This window comes from Ahaetulla prasina, chromosome 10, assembly GCF_028640845.1.
Source record: "Ahaetulla prasina isolate Xishuangbanna chromosome 10, ASM2864084v1, whole genome shotgun sequence".
NCBI classification, from domain to species: domain Eukaryota; kingdom Metazoa; phylum Chordata; class Lepidosauria; order Squamata; family Colubridae; genus Ahaetulla; species Ahaetulla prasina.
Genome location: NC_080548.1, coordinates 15,207,086 through 15,213,826, shown reverse-complemented (window position 1 = coordinate 15,213,826; position 6,741 = coordinate 15,207,086).

Below are 6,741 nucleotides of genomic sequence, written 5' to 3'. Positions count from 1 at the left end.
TCTTAACACATTAGAAAATACCATAAGAGAGTCAGCAGTCGTTCCAACTAATCAATAGCAAAGAATGGCATTCAGTTGCTATTTCTCTTCATCCATTAGGTTTAACTCATGTTGTATTATTGCTTAGTAATCTTAAAACAGCTGAATGGTTAGCTAAATGTCTATGGAGATTCTCAGTCATCCATCTTCATGAGCTGAAGAAGCTTCTTGGTTGAGAAGCAAAATGTCTTCAAAGAAAAACAAGGAAGTCCAGTTGCCTCTTGAAAAAGCTGAAAGCTGAATGGTTACTGTGAGAGGGAGATGCAAAATAACAAAGCTGCTATACTTCTTGGCATTTGGAGGACCTATTTTGCCTGACTCTTTCAGGAAAGGGTCAGAACTAACATGAACAGAGGAAGCAGATGAGTAAGTTTTCACCAGTGGGAAAGCAGCCCACTCAGAAACCCTGCAAAGATTCATTGTTGCAAGCAAAAACATTACTTGTGGGGGGGGGGTGTTATTTAAGATACACTGTAGCTTCATACCTAAAGCGGGACTAGAATTCACAATCTCCTGGTTTGTAGCCTGATGCTACTACAACAAACTGGCTCTGTAGTGTAGCTGAGCTAGAAATGATCTGATTCTAGTATCAAACACAGACAATCATATGAGATTGTCTGCTGTTTCTGGATTGGTGGAGAGATTGCTATTTTGGTTTGAAGATTTGGAAGCGACCAGCGTCAATAATTTGCAAGGAATGATGCCGGACCCTACACTGCTCCAGAGAAAGTCAAACTACTACAGCTCCACTATCAAATCTAGGATGAATAAAGTATTAAAATGTAATTATATAATATGTTTTTAGCAACAGTGGCCTGAAGTGGTGACTAGCAGTCAGTGGGAGCTACTTCTCATGAAGTTAACAGGACTTTTCTCTGAAAGTTTGTTCTGAAAAAAAAATGGAAGCATTTTGGACGGCAATTTAAGTTTTAGCAAAAAGAAAGAGGCATTGACTACAGTGCAGGCAAAACATGCTTTAGGGGAATTCAAAGCTCATAGTGCCACGGACTTGAAGAACCAGTTTTCTCCCTCTCTATTGCTAATCACACACACAAAATGACCACCGCTATCGCTATCTCTATTACTAATGTCTATGCAAAAAGGAGTCTTATCAAAGTTCTTTCCACGACTGCCACTCTCTTGTCTAACGAGAAAAGCACCGGTCTAGATCCCTCTGATCATTGCAAATATTGAATTATCTTTTGGATAGAATAGTGTGGAGGCCAGTGTGATTGTGCTCCCCTCCCAAGTCCTGAGTCTAACTGATCTCCTAGGGCACATGTCTCCAATCTTGGCAACTTTAAGCCTGGCGGACTTCAACTCCCAGAATTCCCCCCGGCAGTTTTGATTTGCTGGCTGGGGAATTCTGGGAGTTGAAGTCGGCCAGGCTTAAAGTTGCCAAGGTTGGAGACCCTTGTCCAAGGCTACATGGGTATAAAACTGGAGGAATTACAACAAACTGCTGAGTCTTCGTAGTAGCCCTACTTCTTTTCCTTTTCAAGGTTGCAGGGTAATGATGCATCCAGAGAGCAAAATGTTCAGGCACCAAGGCCTTGGCTGGACTCCATGCAAACAACCCGCTCTCTCTCTGTTCCACTACCATAAAAACAAACACTTCCTATGAAAATGGACTTCAACCTTAAGTCCAGCATTGTGTATTTGTCGTGGCTCTCAGCTGCCAAAATGGGTGGAGTGACAGCACTGATTTTTTTTTTTCATCTTCAGGCTCTGAAGAACGAAAGGGAGGCGATTTTGACGTAAACATCTCCTTCAGGTAGACAATTGTCCCTGGAGAATGTCCAAATTGGAGGTGGGGTGAGTGATAGACGCTTCTTCTGTGTCCTAATCACATCAAGAGGACACTGTCCCGTAGGACTTTTTTCTTTTTGGTCAATAACAGGTCAAAAATACACAAGCTGGACTTTGATTCCCACGGACTCTTTATAAAGTTCACCAAAAGAGTGGACTGTTCTGCCTTCTTGATGCTCTGGGAACAAAATGTTTTATTTTGTGAAATCCATTCTACCTCTGCCCTAGTCTAGGAGAAAGGTTTTAAGTTCCAGGCAGGAGCACCAACATCACATGCAAATCCATGAATGACACTGTAGATCTGAGACATAAGAGCCAGTTTGACATCTCCCCTTCCCAAACTGGAGAAACAAATTAATAGGACGTCATAACAAAAACTATAGGGACGCGGTGGCTTAGTGGGTAAGACGCTGAGTTTGTTGATTGAAAGGTCAGCAGTTCAGCGGTTCGAATCCCTAGTGCCATGTAATGGGGTGAACTCCCATTACTTGTCCCAGCTTCTGTCAGCCTAGCAGTTTGAAAGCACGTAAAAAATGCAAGTAGAAAAATAGGGACCACCTTTGGTGGGAAGGTAACAGTGTTCCGTGCGCCTTTGGTCTTGAGTCATGCCGGCCACATGACCACGGAGATGTCTTCGGACAGCACTGGCTCTTCAGCTTTGAAACGGAGATGAGCACCGCCCCATAGAGTCGGGAATGACTAGCATGTATGTGCGTGGGGAACCTTTACCTTTAACAAAAACTAGAGAAGTAAATATTTCACCCTGGGTCACTCAAAACCTTGTTGAGTCTTCGGGCGGTAAAGATCAGTGTCTGTTTGAATATAATTCTATAATTTTGTTCAGAAGATCTTTCTTCTGAATCTGTATCAGTGATGGGTTGCTACCGGTTTGGTCCAGATTTTGCGAACTAGTAGTAACGGCGAGGGGGGGCTCTACCCACCCGCCAGGATGTCATTACGGACGCTCTGCACATGTGTGCAAGCGAAGTAAGCAAAAAAGTAGGACAAAAAATGTCCTACGGGTAAGTGGAACCACCCCTTATATGTACAGGTAGTCAAAGCAAAGTATTTATAGATAGAATAGATAGAATTCTTTTATTGGCCAACTGTGATTGGACACACAAGGAATTTGTCTTTAGTGCATATGCTCTCAGTGTACATAAAGCAAAAATAAAATATATTTGTCAAGAATCATAAGATACAATACTTAGGGGTAGTCATAGGATAATAATAAGCAATCAAATCATACTAGGAAACAATAAAAACAATAAAAAATTGCTTGTAAAGATACAGGCAATGTGGATATAGTCATAAGTGGGAAGAGATAGGTACTAGTAAGGATGAGAAGAAGAAGAATAGTGATAGTAATTAATTTGACAGCGTTGTAGGAATTAGTTGTTTAGCAGAGTGATGGCATTCGGGGAAAAAACTGTCTGTGTGTATTGTTCTGGTGTGCCATGCCCTATAGCCATGATGGCGAACCTATAGCACGCATGCCACCTGTAGCACGCAACCCATATCGATGGGCATGTGAGCTTGGCTCCGGCACGCATGTGCGTGCTGGCCAGCTAATTTTCAGGCCTTCCACTCTCACAAAAAGTCGGCAAACTGGCCGTCTCCGGCCTCCAGGGAAGTGGGGAAGGCCGTTTTTGCCCTCCCCAGGCTCCTAGAAAGGCTCTGGAGCCTGGGGAGGACAAAAAAACGGAGCTACTGGGCCCACTGCGCCATCGTGTGCCAAAAGTAGGGGGAGGTCGTGCATGCATGTGCAGGGGGGCAGGATGCATAGAATTATGGGTGTGGGCACACACACACGACCCCTCTGCGCTCCCCCGATTTTTGGCACACAATGGCAAAAAGGTTAGCCATCACTGCCCTATAGCATCGTTTTGAGAGTAGAAGTTGAAACAATTTATGTCCAGGATGTGAGCTCTATTAGCCAACCTCCTCCAGATCTGTTGAGACCTATAACTTCCAGAATTCCCAGGTAGCATAGCTCAAAACAGCTACTGCTCTTGCCTTTATGCATTAAAGGTCTATTTATTGGAGGGTGTCTTAGAGTTCCTTTTAAAATTGCATTCAAATTATTGTTCCCCGGCTAGGAAATTCCTCTTTTTTAAAAAAATGTTCCTCTTTTTTAAAAAATTTCTCATTTCATGGAGAGATGGATTCAGCATGGATATCCTTTGAGGAAGTACTCTTTTGGTTCGTGAATATTTCCCAATCATCAGAAAGAGACAATGTTTCTGATCATCACTGGATTTAATTGGTTGTTAAAGGGAAGAGTGTAACGAACTTTAATACTTTCTAATGTCTTTCATCTGTAGCTTGATCTCACAGTCATACTTTAGAATAGAATAGAATAGAATAGAATTTTATTGGCCAAGTGTGATTGGACACTCAAGGAATTTGTCTTGGTGCATATGCTCTCAGTGTACATAAAAGAAAAGATACGTTCATCAAGGTACAACATTTACAACACAATTGATGGTCAATATATCAATATAAATCATAAAGATTGCCAGCAACAAGTTATAGTCATACAGTCATAAGTGGAAAGAGATTGGTGATGGGAACTATGAGAAGATTAATAGTAGTGCAGATTCAGTAAATAGTCTGACAGTGTTGATGGAATTATTTGTTTAGCAGAGTGATGGCCTTCGGGAAAAAACTGTTCTTGTATCTAGTTGTTCTGGTGTGCAGTGCTCTATAGCGTCGTTTTGAGGGTAGGAGTTGAAACAGTTTATGTCCAGGATGCGAGGGGTCTGTAAATATTTTCACGGCCCTCTTCTTGATTCGTGCAGTATACAGGTCCTCAATGGAAGGCAGGTTGGTAGCAATTATTTTTTCTGCAGTTCTAATTATCCTCTGAAGTCTGTGTTTTTCTTGTTGGGTTGCAGAACCGAACCAGACAGTTATAGAGGTGCAAATGACAGACTCAATAATTCCTCTGTAGAATTAAATTAAATTAAATTACACACCATTGTGGCTAAATCAAAACAAAGCACCTCATGTTTTGTGTATTATGTGAACCAGGCAATCATGTTAAAAGATAAGGTACAGTGGTGGGTTGCTACCGGTTCGCCCCGATCAGGCGAACCAATAGTGGCAGCGGTGGGAGGCTCCACCCACCCACCTGGATGCTTCTGTGCATGCGCAGAAGTGTTGGGCGTGCGCATTCGCAGAAGCATTGCACATGTGCATGAGTATGCATGCGCCCACGAGCAAACCAGTAGTGACAGGTTTTGAAACCCACTACTGATAAGGTAACTTAACATTGTTTGGATGCAAGCCTTGTGGATTCTTAACTGTGGTTTTTGATAGAGACAAAAAAGGCAATGATGGCCTATAGCCACAAGGTGGCAGGGTAGAGATATTTCTGCTGTTTAATACCATTGGGTTTGTGGTAGGTCCAATTAAATAAATTTTAATTTAATTTAAAACTTTGTGGACTATAATACTGCATGTAGACATCTGAAATCTGGATTTCTCTTTAAGAGTCTTAAAACAACAGGTTTTGTCTAATTGATCATACAGTTATGGATAGTCTGCTTTAGAAAGGTTAGAAATTCTTATAATTATTTTGACTGTTAATTATTATTCTGACTGTCTTTGTCAGTCAGAAACTATGAACACTTTTAAAAGTGCCAAACTCATTTATGATTATGTTCCCTTCAAATTTTATGTTATTCACAGAAAGTTTTTCTGCTAGAATAAGGAATGTTTTCCCTTTTTTATATATGTAGTAAATTACTGTATTATAATTTTATAGTTTGTAAATATTCTTCCCCCTTTCTTTGTTTACATTCTTAAATATGTTTTAAAACTTCCCAGACTTACTGAGAGTCAGGGAGCCTATAAATTTAATAAATAATTATTATCATTATTAAAAAATAAAGTATTGCCATGAATACTTGACTACACTACATTACAATTGAAGAGATAGGAATTACTACTTTCTTCAGTTTTTTAAAATGTTGGTTTATGGATATTAAAAGTTGGTCACAGTTCAGAGGGGGGTTTCAGCAGGTTCTGACCAGTTCTGGAGAACCAGTAGCGGAAATTTTGAGTAGTTCGGAGAGCCGGTAGTAAAAATTCTGACTGGCCCTGCCCCCATCTATTCTCTGCCTCCTGAGTCCCAGCTGATTGGGAGGAAATGGGGATTTTGTAGCAACCTTCCCCTGGATTGGGGACGGAATGGAGATTTTACAGTATCCTTCCCCTGCCAGCCTACCAAGCCACACCCACAGAACCGGTAGTAAAAAAATTTGAAACCCACCACTGGTACAATTAAAGCGTGAAAAACAACTTTTTGCTTCTTCATTCCTTACTATACTATTCTGATTTACCAGCGGGAATAACCACTTATAAACCACTGCTGCCGTTTTGTTTTAAACCATGGACTTTAATCTCATGAAGTCACAAGACCAGATGTTTCTCCCCAATGACCTTGCCTTGTACAACTCTTCCTCTGGTGAGGACTATTTCATTTTAAAAAAAAATCACTGGAAAACTCTTACTTGTATATTTACTGTTATGCTCTTGGGGATTTTTCGGAAATTGTACTAATAACAGAATGGACAGAACAAAACTACCGCAAATTGCAAAGAGACACTTATAGCTTCTGTCAATATGCGCTAAGGAAAAAGTGAAGTTATAAAGGACTCCTTTGCCTAATTACTCTGGCAATAAACACCACTGAACTGAAAAGGGTTTTTTGATGAGTTTGCACTTTGTTTGTTTATGGCAAAGGTTGTGATTTATGGATCCTAATGCCCTTTATTGGAAACTTTGTCTTGGCCATATCTTTCCATCAGCAGTCGGTTGTCTCCAAAGTATAGGTGCTGCAGCCTATGGATGTGCAAGACAATTCATCAATTGTTCTCCTCTGACTCT